This window comes from Oxyura jamaicensis, chromosome Z, assembly GCF_011077185.1.
Source record: "Oxyura jamaicensis isolate SHBP4307 breed ruddy duck chromosome Z, BPBGC_Ojam_1.0, whole genome shotgun sequence".
NCBI lineage: Eukaryota > Metazoa > Chordata > Aves > Anseriformes > Anatidae > Oxyura > Oxyura jamaicensis.
This window is the reverse complement of record NC_048926.1, coordinates 22,865,171-22,878,563: the sequence shown is the minus strand read 5'-3', so window position 1 is coordinate 22,878,563 and position 13,393 is coordinate 22,865,171. Positions and strand designations below refer to the sequence as shown.

Below are 13,393 nucleotides of genomic sequence, written 5' to 3'. Positions count from 1 at the left end.
AGTGAAAATGCCAAAAGCCTATGAAAGCAACTAATATTGAATACTATCTTCAATACTTTAAACACAAAGTCCCTTTAACCCCTTAATTTGAGGGGCTAGGGGAACAGATTTGAAAAACATAGCTGCCACATTCTGTTTCACACGAGTGTGGTATTTTTATTCATTTGACATATGTTGCTTCCTGAATGGATTTAATGTATTTTGGCATTCCAGAACAAAACTGCTCTCATGGTGTTTGGCACTTCATGTACAATGTAACCAGGAAACCACTCCTTAGACTATGCAGCCATCTGCAGCAGATAGCAACGGTTTTTAAACAAGCAAGCTGCACTGTTGTAAATATGCAGCACTTCAATACACAAGAAAAGTTCTCATCTGTGAACTAGACTTTCCATCTAATTGCCTGCAGATAAATCCAGGCAATGCGTAACAGTTCAGCACAAACTAGAGGACAGAGGGAGAGAGAGTGAGACAGACAGAGAGAGAAACTCTTATCAGAAGATTCCTAGCGAGAATTTATTCCCTACACTGTGTTGTCTATAGACTAAAACAAACCAAAAACTGATGTCCTGCTTTACACACACTATCCCGCGCAACAATGTAACTGCCAGAATTCCTAGCTAAAATTAGGATGATCAAACAACAAAGGTCAGAATAACAGAGTGGGCCCAAAAAAAACAGGAGACTTTGAAAAACTGAGAAATCAAAGGTTGGGAACATGGGAGGAGGAACCACGCACCGTACCTTGGAGCTAGCAACAAAATCGATAAGCTGACCAGAAAAAGCTGCACCAAATCTAGACAGGTCACACAACTCAGTCTGTGGTGAGAGAAACACAAGTGGAATCACACTCGCAGAACAGAGCTGAAAAGCAGGAGTGCACGTGGATGTGTGTACTCAACGCCCTTTGTGGACTGCTCTATTTCAAAAAAATAAATCCTACCAAAAATACAGGTATAGGCGCATCCTGACACACAGAACACTATGTTGTACTCTAATGAAAGTTACTGCTTAAAAAAAAACAGAATATACAGGGGGGCTTCCATTTTGCTTCAGAATTCTTCCCCCTTAAAGAATATTTGTCTTTGTTTTGCTACCCACCTGGACAATTAGTCTTTTTTTTTGCTTTTGCATCTGCTTAGTATGAAATGTAGTAGTAACAGCAGCAAGCTTCCGTTTACAATGAAACTTTTTAAAAATAACTTTCCTTAAATGCATCTTTTTCACTGCTACAATAAGAAGCAGCCACTATTTCTATAATGAGTAAAAGTCTCAAAAAAAAAAAAAAAAAAGTATTTTCCAGATTCCCAGCACCTTTTCCCTCTGATTTACACAATGATTATTACATGTAGGAGCTCAACATCACTCTCAGCAGTTTTAGAAGTCATTGTCTTAAACAAATAAAGGAATGTCTTATGGGGGGGCTTATGTAAAAGATAGAGAGCAACTTTTTGCTCCATCAGATAATGACAGGACAAGGGGGAATGGAGCACTGGCACAGGTTGCCCAGAAAGGTTGTGGAGTCTCCTTCTCCAGAGATATTCAGAACCCACTTGGATGCATGCCATCCTGCTCAATTTGCTTTGGGTGATCCTGCTTGGCAGGGGGGCTGGAACAGATGATCTTCAGAGGTCCCTTCCAACCTCAACCTACCTGTGATTCTGTAAACTAAAAGAGGGGAGATTTAGATTAGAGGTCAGGAGGAAATTCATCACTCAGAGGGTGGTGAGGCACTGGCACAGGCTACCCAGAGAAGCTGTGGATGCCCCATCCCTGGCGGTGCTCAAGACCAGGTCAGATGAGACTCTGGGAAATCTGGTCTAGTGGGTGGCATCCCTGCCTATGGGAGGGGGTTGGAGTTAGATGATCTTTAAGTTCCCTTCCAACCCGAGCCATTCTATGATTCTGTGTTTTTCTTTACATTGAATCATATGTAAATCTTCATCCATCCCAATTAGTTGTTCATAATGGTGATATACAACACTCCTCTTTGCCTGAACCTTGTTTTTCTAACTACAAGACTTCACATCTCTCATGCAGCTAAGCACCAATATTTCGTTCCGTATTGATTCGGCTTTAATCTCACAATATGTATTTGATTTTTGCCAATTTATAGCCTTCCTCCACTCTTAACACAGTAATAGTGCAAAAGGCATTAACTTATTTTTCTTTTCACAGTGTTGTGTTCCTCTATGACAACAGACTATGATTAAAGAAAAAAAAAAAAAACACAACTTACGTTAGTTTTATTTTAATGCATCAGGCATACTGGAGATCAAATAAGCAACTGTTACAACAAAATTAATGGAAGAATATTCTTAAATGCTTTCTTCTTAATACTTAAAAGTATTTTTGCCTCTTTAGATAGAGAAAAAATGATAGCTTAAAGCTTAAAACAAAAAAAAAAAAATAAAAGAATTACTGGGAATTTAGACAATTATTTTGAAGGACAAGTTCTCTAAAAGCTCTATTATCAACATAGATAATAATTTGCTAAAGTCAAGAAAGTTTCTCACCTGACAGGTGGTTTAAGTAGAATTAAGATTCTTCCTTCCCTTCACAGTGCAAATTATAGTTTAAAAACTGAATTCAGAATGGGTTTAATAATAACTCAGCTTAAAGCGTTGCTTAAGCTCCTGAAATCCTGTGCTTTTTAGCAGGAGGAAAAAAAAAAGTTGCAGCATTATTATGACACTATTGAAGTGGTGCTGATTTGCTATTAACATGTCAACTACTTCTCCTCAGACCAGGAAAACTGAATAGCACAATGCAGGTATTTAAAGAAATTTCCTAACTGTGATTTCAAATAGTTTGAATTGTCCAACAGGTGCTTCCCCATCAGACCTTTGAAAGATTAAAAAAAAGTTAATGCAAGTTTTTGGAAAAATAACAGCATTCTGATTTTAAGGTTATTCCTCAATAGAGATTTCATATTCACAAGCTGAAATTTAACACTTACCAATGTTTAACACAAAAGGAATAACTTGGTGATCTATGAACCTAAAATGAGCAAGTATATAATAGAGTTCAACAGAAATAGGCAGGGACTCTCTCCATCTGGTGAGACGGAAGAGAGTGCACACTGTTTTCAGAAGTCTAAGTAACAATCTGTTGGCTCTTGACCAGTTTTTCGTTTTTGTTTTTGCTTTTAAGTGCAGAGGTAAGAGAGAAGTAAGAATGATAGCTGGAAGAAAGTAGTGATTAAAGCTGTATTTCTCTCCCATCCCATAACACTTTCCTTTAACTTGTTCCATTGACAGGGCCGTGGTCTTTCCCTAGGGGGGTCACAGCCTGCTACTGCAAAACCAATTCAGTAACATTAATGTCATGAAAGGCTACAGGACATTGGAAATCCTGACAATACCTCTCCTTCCTTTTTACCAGCACTGAACAGGAAAACCCCATGAAAACGTTTGCCTGCTCTACGGCCTTTCTCTAGTAACAGCAGAACTGCAAAAAAACACGCAACAATGTCATGATCCTTGGCACCTCTGCTTTGCTTCAGTAAAACAAGACAAAATAAGCGCTCCTTGAAAAGACAAGGACATCACCCAGATAAATACAAATGGAAAAGTCTTTTTTTTCCTCTCATGAAATCTATTAAAGGCTATTTTAGTCTTACTTTTTTGTTACTTGTATTGTTTACCTTTTTTTTTTTTTTAATAAAACTTCTGGTAAGAGATCTGAAGCATGGCAGTAAGATTAACACACTGGAAAAACAGGATTTTCTAATAGGCACAGAAAAGTCCCTCCCACACAAAACATTGTTCAGGAAAAAAAAAAAAGTCCTAAAAAAAAAAAAAGATGCAAACAAGACACACTATAGTTAAACAATAGTACAGCAGAACTGCAGAGCTCCAATAATTTCTCTCTCCCATACCAGTATTTCTGATCTTATCTACCAGATTTAGAGCCAGATGACTTGCCAAATTCAGAGGTTTGATTGATTCCCCCTGCCTGCCACATTCCCAGACAGGACAGGAACCCACAGGTTTAACCATCTTTTTCTCTTCTTCTGACTTACAGTTGAGCCCTGAAACTATTTTTAACTTAGTTTTTCATAGCTTTCTAATATCTACATGTGAACCAACAAAAGTGACCTTAAAGTAAAATCTTGTGTTCGTTCCAAACATCAACTAGTGTTCCTCATTCGATTCCCTTTGCTTGCAGTTCTTCCCCAGAAGATCTATTAGAGAATTCATGAATATTCTCCATTACTTAGGATAAATCAACCTATGGAAGTTCAGTAAAGCACTACTGAAATAAATGGTATAAAGTCTGGATATGAATCAGTGATATGAACTTTTGAATTTTCTCCCTCACTGATAAAATGTATTGCCAAGTCAGGAAAAAAAAAAAAAAAAAAGATTACCTCAGAATCTAAATGACCTGCAGCTCCAGGGTTAACATCACATATGATTATGTGACCAGAAGAAGCCCAAAATGAGTATGTTCTCCTAAAAAGAACTCACTACCAAGCTGACATTCAGATCACCACAGAATAATTTGCCTCTACAAACAAATGTACCAGCAGCAGGCTGTGGGCACATATTAACAGCTGTCTGCACATCCACTGCCTCCCCTCAGGTGCACCATGCATTAGGCCGAGTGGAATCTAAGTCAATTCAATACCTGCACGCTATACTCTATATGTGCATGGAAAACCAGTAGTTTTACAGCATTTAAGTCAGGAAGGACTTCAGATTTCTCTGCTGCCATGCTTTCAGTTTACTTTTACTGAAAATACAGGCCTCGATCTTGTAAATACTTATGTAGCCAAGCTTTTTGTTTGCTTCATCCACTAACACACAGATTATTAAGCATAACATTTCCACAGAGGACAGAAAGTGTGATTTACATTAATATTGTTATTTAACAGTTCTCTGATACCCCATGTCAAATATCAGCCTCCATCATATCTTCAGGGCTATCTGTGAAGACAGAAGACCTGCAGTAATTTGACCACATTACTGACAATTGGCATCATCTTCTAAGCTATCACCTCTTCCCTCAAGAAGATTAATTCCAAGATCACTGCAGATGCATGGAAAAAGCAGTAGCTCTCATAGGGTTTCCTAGCAGCCTACCAGAATCCTTGCCGATGAACCCAGAAACACTTTCTACCATCCAAACACTTAAAATTTTTGCTAAACCTGCAACTGATGTTCACAGGCTTCTGGCACTGTATTTCAGACATTGCTCAGAGGTACTGATGCACCTATGCTCTCTCCCTTCCTTCTTAGGCAGCTTCTTAAGTTTTGAAAGATAAGTACTGAAAAGCTCCAAGGAGCAAGGAATGCTGATGAAATCTGTCCTGTAACTGTAGTAAACTCAGATCCCACATTTAAGGGACAGAGGACTACAGATAAACATGAAACTTTTCTTTCAGAAGTGTCTGGGAAGAGCAAGTGCCCCCCTATAGCTGCTACAGAAACTTCCCACGCCAACTAGAATAAAAAAATTGACGAGAACACTCCAAAGGCTGCAACTCACAGCACAGTACCTCGGATGTCAAGACAGACACCATTTTTTCAACCAGCCTTCTAAACACACCTTTAACAAACTAACAGAAATTCAGATATTTTGAACTCAGTGTTAATAAGTGAACCTATCCCGCCAAGGAGAACAAGTCCCCAGCCATTTCCAAGGGAGAGTCCAAATTAGAATTGTACTAGAAATTTTTCATTCATGTACTTGTAACTTTTAGAAAGACTACAAACCCCTTCAGAGCTTCTTCTGCTCCTAAAGCTAGCCCCAGAAGCTGGCACAGGACATAGTCTCTGAGCACTACCAGCTCACAGGAAGCCAACTACACCCCAACCTCATGCTTCAGAGGTAGAATTTTAACTTCAAGAGAACATAATACTCAACACCTGAACTTGTATTCCCTCCTACCTGCTCCCAGAAATGAAATTCTACTCACACAGCTGCAATCTCCCCGCTGGAAGCGTATGATAATCTCTAACATGCTAATCCAAAACAGTCAAACAGGCATGGCCCAAGTCATGAATCTCTGTCTATTCCATCCCAGCAAGCTTCGTGACAGGGCTACAAGACAAGAAGTGCAGCACCACACATACTGAGCTACACAATCTTGGAGAATTCAGCATGCTTGGAAGACTTTTTATTTGTTTGAAAAGGGGAATCCATGCATCTAGTCAATATGGGATGGATCACTCTGAGGACAGTGATCTACAATTTCTTCCAGTTACTATTCTCATGATTTAAGTAAGAGAATCAGAAAGAGTAAGTTTGTCTATAGTAGCTGTTTCCCTTAATACATAATAAAGCTTTACGCTTGCACAATTCACTTATACAAAAGCCTGGAACAAAAGTTTGAGAAAAGTTTTATTTACAAAAGAAGCCAGGTTTCATATCAGATATTTAAAAATGGAGAAACTATGCAAAAGTTGTACTTTTAGAATCATTTACCATTTTTCACTTTTCACTAGCTTTGCTCTTACAAGAACAGAAGTCGTATTTACTATCTTCAGCAATCCTTAATGTCTAGACTAAGCCTAATCATTGAATCGATAAAGAACTGGGGAAGAAAAATTGTTCTTCCTCCTTCATTCATCAACAAAGTTAGTACAGAAATTGATACCTAACATTTTCTTGGCCTTAATGTACAGGAATGGTGACCTAATAGTGTCTAATAGGATAGAAGAGTAAGATCATCCGATTAATTACCTGAAGAAGTGGATAAACGGGGGAGGAGAGGGTGTACTATCCTAATCTAACAGCTTTCAAATTCAAGCAGATCTAGAGGCATCGGTACCTTCTGACCGTGTAACAACTTCCAGGACAGACAGCAGCAGAGATGGTTCATATTGTCCTCAGACTGCTTAATCATCACTTGTTGTTCCTATGTATAATGATTGCTTAGTATCAGGTATCTACAAATTAGTTCCAGACACAGAAAAAACTACTTTTCAACTTTAACTACCCTAGGGAAACTAGTCACAATGGTGATGTTTTCCAACATAAACACGCCTCCATTTCAGCCTGAATGAAACCAAACAAAGAGGTTTGTTTAGCTTTATTTCTCAATTATGCAAATCATGATGTATTGTTAAAGGTGGAAGGTGTGATTTAGTGTTGAAACACCATGCTTCAGTATCATCTTTAAGGGAAGTACAGACGAAACTAAAAGAGTAATAAACGAAGTATCTGTATTAAAATTTAAGTAATAGGGAAAAGAAATCTTAAAAAGAGCAGGTAACTGATGAGGAAGAATGGCAGAAAAAGCAGAATTATATGAAGATCACTATATAATAAAAAATACTAACAATCATACCAATATTCACTGCTCCCATTTTTCTTATGCAGGCAGAAGTTTACAGAATGGTTTGGTTTGGAAGGCACCTTAAAGATCAGCCAGCTCCAACCCCTGCCATGGGCAAGGACACCTCCCACCAGACCAGGTTGCCCAAAGCCCCATCCAGCCTGGCCTTGAGCACCTCCAGGGATGGGGCATCCACAGCTTCTCTGGGCAACCTGTGCCAGGGTCTCAACTCCTGAGTGCAGAATTTCTTCCTTATGTCTAATCTACATCTCTCCTCTTTTAGTTTAAACCCATTTCCTCCTGTCCTATCACTCCACTCCCTGACCAAGAGTCCCTCCACAGCTTTCCTGCACGCTCTTTAGGTACAGGAAGGCCCCGTAAGATCTCCCCAGAGCCTTCTCTTTTCCAAGCTGAACAGCTACAGCTCTCTCAGACTGTCTTCATTGGAGAGCTGTTCCAGCACTCTGATCATCCTTGTGGCCCTCCTCTGGACTTTCCTAATAGGTCTGTGTCCTTCTTGTGCTGGGGGCCCCCAGCAAGTAGTGCAAGTAGTGTCTCACAAGAGCAGGGCAGAGGGGCAGAATCACTTCCCTCAATCTGCTGGCCACACTTCTTTTGATGTAGCCCAGGGTATGGCTGGCTTTCTGGGCTGTAAGTGCACAAGGCCGGCTCACGCTGAGTTTTTCATCAACCAACACAACCAAGTCTGTCTCCTCAGCTCAGCGTTCTCACTCTCAAAATTCAGTATTTACAAGGTTTTTCTCACTACATGTGAACAGTGAATTTTTAATCATAAATGATTAAAGGTTGTATTTCAATAAAGTCTTCCTTTTCACAACAAAAATTTCCTCAGAAAAAAATAAGAAAACACAGTCAAGGTACTTTCTGCATCACTGTCCCCCCAACAATTAATTGTTACTGAAGTCTACTAGGCACTATTTTTTACTGATACTTACTAATGTCTGATTTTATGGATCTTTACCAATTTTATAGTGATATTTACCCAGAAGAAGACAGTGTGCCAGCTGTGCTGGTACAGCAAGCTCCGCATATCACCTCCACAGCTAGACATTACAATGGCACACTGCAGCTGCTCCCCAAGAGAAACAGTAAAGACTGGGGGAAACCCATGTCTGAAGCCTGGACAAGCCTCCGCCTTCTACCCCACCAAAAAAATACTTTGTGTCCCCAGCTGGACCAGAGACTGCCACACGAGTATCCACCAAACCCTTCACAAGTTACCCACAAAACCAGCAAAAAGATGTTCCCTGTGCGATCACAACATGAGGCAAAAGTCCCAAAATCAGTTAAACTTTTAAAAGTTGTAGAAAGGCAGCCTTTACCTCAAAAGTGTGCATGGACTTCACAGATGTTCTGAAGACACTAGGAATTTAATAGTATAGCAACTTGCTGATATTGCACTTTGTAAACTTAAAAATAAAGAATTAAGTTATTTGTGAACTATTTACTAAATGTGATAAAAACATTAGTTCAGTGTTTTCACTCTGATGTGAAAAGTGTTGCCTGACATACTTTCAGTTACTCAGAAGCTGACAAAGGTAAAATAGTGATGTTTCTAAATCTTCACTTTCCAAATAATTCACATTTAACTACCTATATTGACTGTCATCAGCATCACTTGTGTGCTCACAAAAGGATGCAATTTTCATATCTGTTAAGAGTAACTTTCCTGTCAACCTGACTGGTTACTCATTCGGAAGAGGTAAGATCTGTAATTCCTCTACGTGGAGTAACGTCAGACCCTCCTTTAGCGGACCAGGTTATCCCACAGGGAGAACCTACTGAAAAGACAACATATCAAACATCTGATCTTTACGTAACATTTTCCCTAGAAGATTTTCCTTTTTGTTTGGAAGCAGGAAGAACAAAAACAGAACAACAACTGAAAAAAAAAAAAAAAAAAAAAGCAGACAGGCAATGATTCATTACACCCCTACAGGAAAGCTGAGTTGAAGAATCCTGCTCCCATCCCCTTCTATTTCTAGAACATGCTGCTAACATGGGAAGTTTGATGCGTGTTACGTACATGCACGCCTTCCCTCAGTTTAGATCCTCCAAGCATGGCCCTCCACACGTAGGGCTGCAGACTGACAAACTTCACAAACTTCACTGACAAACCGTAACACTTATGTTACACCACCAGTTTAATACCCTAGGCAACTTTCGTTCAATAATACTTTCACAATGGAGCTGCCTCATCAATTCACATCAGCGTGATGTGAAAATGGATATCCTACGGAACACCACATTTATATCACACATCATATACCACGCAGCTTGTTAGCGACTAATCTATTGACAAGACTGTTGAAACAAGATACAAGTGGTCCTCACGACAGTCACATTCCATAGCATGCCTTTTGCCGTAACTTCTACCTCTGTCATTGCAAGCATACCTACTTGAAATTATCAATGTTTACATGAGCTTAATGTAACTCACAAGCACAGAACAGACAGGTAAAAAGAACATTTCCCCAAGCCATCATCACGTACCTAGGAAAGCTTTGTTTCAAACAACATCGGCTACCACGTGTACTTGCATCATTTTATCCACAATACAAATGCCAATGTAAGCCTGATTTAGTTGAGATGGTTGATCTCAAGAAAGAATACACTCCTTCATAACTTCTAAACTATGTTAATGACATGAATGGCATTCTATGATATAACCATTAGCTGTGAGCAGCACTGAATTACACTTTCATCATTAAAAAGGGCCTTATCCATAGCTACCATGGTGACAAAACACTAGTGTAAAAAGTTGTGGCTCCACTACAAGGATCTATTCTTCTACATGGCATTGAAAAATATCAAGTGCATCATGAGAAACACAAAAGGTCTGAAAAGAAACAAAATTGCATCCATTAGAACACAGTGGTTTACAACTAAATTTGTCATGCATTGCTACAATTTCTCCCTCCCCCCCACGGAATCTCAAGTCATTATTGGGACTGAAACGCTGCTTTGGAAAGTGACCGTTCTTTGTAAAAGGATTACTCTATTTAGGCTTCATTGCTTTTCTGCCAAGCATCAGCCATATAAGGAAGCTGAAGTTCACTGCCATCTATTTTGTTCAGGCCTTTCAGATGCCTAAGAATAACCTTTCTACTGCCTAGAAAGGTAAGTCCATAAATTGCAAGCCAAATCATTTACTTGTTATCAGCCACAGAAGCCACTTTAGTTCAGCTAAATGTTAAGATTTTTCCTCACACTGTATCAAGCAGAGTTGGATTGATAACTTTTTTTCTCGCACACTTGGTGCTGTTAAAAAACTACTTAGATCGCAGCTTTAAAAATTTTTCAAAGAACCGACTTTGTCCAATTCTTACAAACACCAACACATCTCAGAGACTTCAGAGTCTGAACCACGAACACCCTATCTGACAAATACGCTGGTTTTGAGTTCGTCAAACAGGAACAAAAATTTAAATGAGCAAGCAGAGAGCCATGGCTTCTAGCTCATTTTAAGTGTTCACAATCACGAAGGAACTAACCAATAATTGCCTCTTTGAGGCATGTGAAATGAGTTTGTGGTGAGCAATACTGCTTTCGCTAAATGCACCTAGTTGGGCGGTGTAACAGAACCCTGCACCAGCAGCACAAAAACCTTACACCAAAACTTCGCGATTAGCTTCCCCTCCTGCAGCGTCGCACGGGACTCTTCTCAAAAAATGATAAAGGAGAAAACGGTCAGCAGAAAATAAACACGGCTACATTAACTCGGAAGTTCAACGGCACGTACGTTTAAGAAGTCACATCGCTAGCAAGCTTTTCTGCTTTTAAATGGGGGGGGTCCCTCAAGATAAACCCGGGCAAAGATCAAAACGCAGCAGCGCAGACCTTCCCTTACAAGCTGAAAAATATGCAGTCAAACCCGTCATCTCGGGGACAGAGAAGGCGGAGGGGAGGAAGAGAGGTGGCGGCAGCCGTCGAGGGGGGAAAAACTGAGGCAGGCTTTATCGAGGGCACGCCGTTCCGAAGAAATTTAAGAGCAATTTCTTTTCAGGGGGACGGGCCGGAGGGTAGCCGGTCCCCCAGAAAACACGATGAAAGGCAGGCGGGACAGGGCAGAGGCAGGGAGCGCCGAGCCCGGGGTTCTGTCGGTGAAATAAGACGAGATTACCTCCTTCGGGACTTTCTCATTTCCCGAGAACTTAATTAGCTGGCGGGGCTCGGTTTCGCAGGGAAGGGCTTGGAGCAGCAGCCGCGGAGCCGAGCGGTTTCAGTTCAGTACTTTCCTCCGGCCGAACAAAGAAACTTCTGTGCCCGAGGAGCTGAAAAACTTTCCGCCCCCCCAGGTCCCCTCACCGAGCCCCCCGGACAGCGGCCGCCGCCTCCACTCCGGCAGCCCCGCGCCGAGAGGGGCACAAAGGGCTGCCGAGCGACGCGAGGCGGAAAAGGCAGAAAAAAATAAAACAACAAAAATAAAGGCCAAAAAAAAAAAAAAAAAAAAAAAAAAAAAAACAGGATATAAAAACGAAGCGTGAAGTCCTTCCTTTCTCCCCACCCCCTCCGGCAGCCGGGGAAGGATCGGTGCCCCCCGGCCCTCCCCGTGCCGCTCACCTCTTCGGCCGGGTCCGGCGGGCAGCGCTTTCTCCCGACACCCCGGGGAAACGTCTTAAATCCGACCGAGTGCCCTGCTCCTTCGGGGGGAGGAGGGGGAGGAGAGGAGGGAGGAGAGAGAGGGAAAGAAAAAAAAAAAAAAAAGAGAGAGGGGGGAAAAAAAAAAAAAAAAAAATAGATGCAACAGCTTTCGGCGAGGACGGGGGCGGTGTGCGTGAGAGAGCGCGGGGGGAGGCGGCCGGGCCGGGCCGAGCCGAGCCGAGCCGAGGAGAGCCGATCTCAGCCGATCTCAGCCGAGCCGAGCCGAGCCGAGCCAGGCTCCTCCCGGCGGCGGCTCCGGGCCGTGCCCCGCGGTCCCCGCCCCGCACAGAGGGCGCCCCCCCGGTCCCCGTCCCTCTGCGTCCGCCCCCGGTGCCCCTCACCCCGCCGCCAAGGGCACGAGGGGCGCGGGACGCCCTCTCGCTCCGTGCCGCCGTCCCTCCTCACCTGCCCGCCCGCCGCCGCCGCCCTCTCCCCGCCTCCTCTCGCACACTTCCCCCTGCTCCCCGCGCTCTCCGCCTCCCTCCCCCCGCCCGCCCCGGCGACGGCGGCGGCGGTGCCCCGGGGCGGGATGGATGGGTGGACGGACGGACGGACGGATGGATGGGGACACACGGACAACGGGAGCGGGGCGTACGAGGGCGGGAGGCCGCCGCCGCCCAGGCCCAGGCCCAGGCCCAGGCCCAGGCCGGGGCCGGGGCCGGGGCCGGGGCCGGGGCCGTGTGGGAGCGGCGGGAGCGCCCCCACTGGCGGCGGCGGGATGGAAGGGGGGGGGAGGGGATGCGCAGCGCCGCCACCGCCGCCGAGCCCTAGCCGGTGCGGGGCCGAGGACAGGAGGCGGTGGCTCGGCCAATCCCCGGCCAGGAAGGTTGTGAGGGACGGGCCCCACAGCCAATGGTGCCCCGCGGGGGGCGGGAGCGCGCTGTGGAGGAATGGGGCGGGGGGGGGCGGGGCGGGGGCCGCCCGCCTTGCTGCCCGCTGGGAGGTCGGCGGGGAGTTGTGGCTGCGGCTGCCTCCCGAAAATTGGGGCAAAATGCTAAAAAGTGGCATTTTACATGAGCCGCCGGCCAGCAGTGGGGAGTGGCGTGTCAGCTCAGTGCCAACCTGAAGTGAAAAGCCCCACCAGCCCCCGACTCCAGCGGCTCGAGGTCGGCGGCTGCCCCCCTCGGCCCCTGACGGGGCTTTGGGCGAAAACGCCTCAACCCCGAGCACCGAAACAGGGCTGGGCAGGAGGGTGTGCGCCCGCTGCATTTAACACTGCTGCTTCTTCCGTCAAAGTTGCTGCCTGTGTGCGGGAGCCGTGTGTTGGAGTCGCTGGGTAGTACCCAGATGCAGCGAACAGGCGTGCCGTGCCGTGAGGGCAGCCACACTGGCTGCCTCTCTGCTGCTCCGTGAATCTTCCATCTTTACGTACAGCCCTCCTCGGGGACTGCAGCTGTGCCCAGGTCTAAATAATCTAACTGAATTAAATACAGCCATCAGAGC

The 13,393-nt window shown here is 44.0% G+C and overlaps 1 protein-coding gene across 6 annotated transcripts in view; it reads right to left on the bottom strand.

Moving 5' to 3' along the window:
* ERBIN (erbb2 interacting protein) overlaps positions 1-12,374 on the bottom strand; it is a 122,071-nt gene extending 109,697 nt beyond the window's left edge. For 2 of the 6 annotated variants that reach the window (XM_035309243.1, XM_035309248.1), the window contains exon 1: positions 11,870-11,998. The gene's annotated coding sequence lies outside the window, so the exon portion shown is untranslated. Of the gene's footprint in view, positions 1-11,429; positions 11,451-11,869; positions 12,000-12,291; positions 12,331-12,355 lie in introns of those variants that run through there. The other 4 variants (XM_035309244.1, XM_035309245.1, XM_035309247.1 and 1 more) reach the window with 4 other exon arrangements.
* Between the last annotated feature and the right edge of the window lie 1,019 nt (positions 12,375-13,393).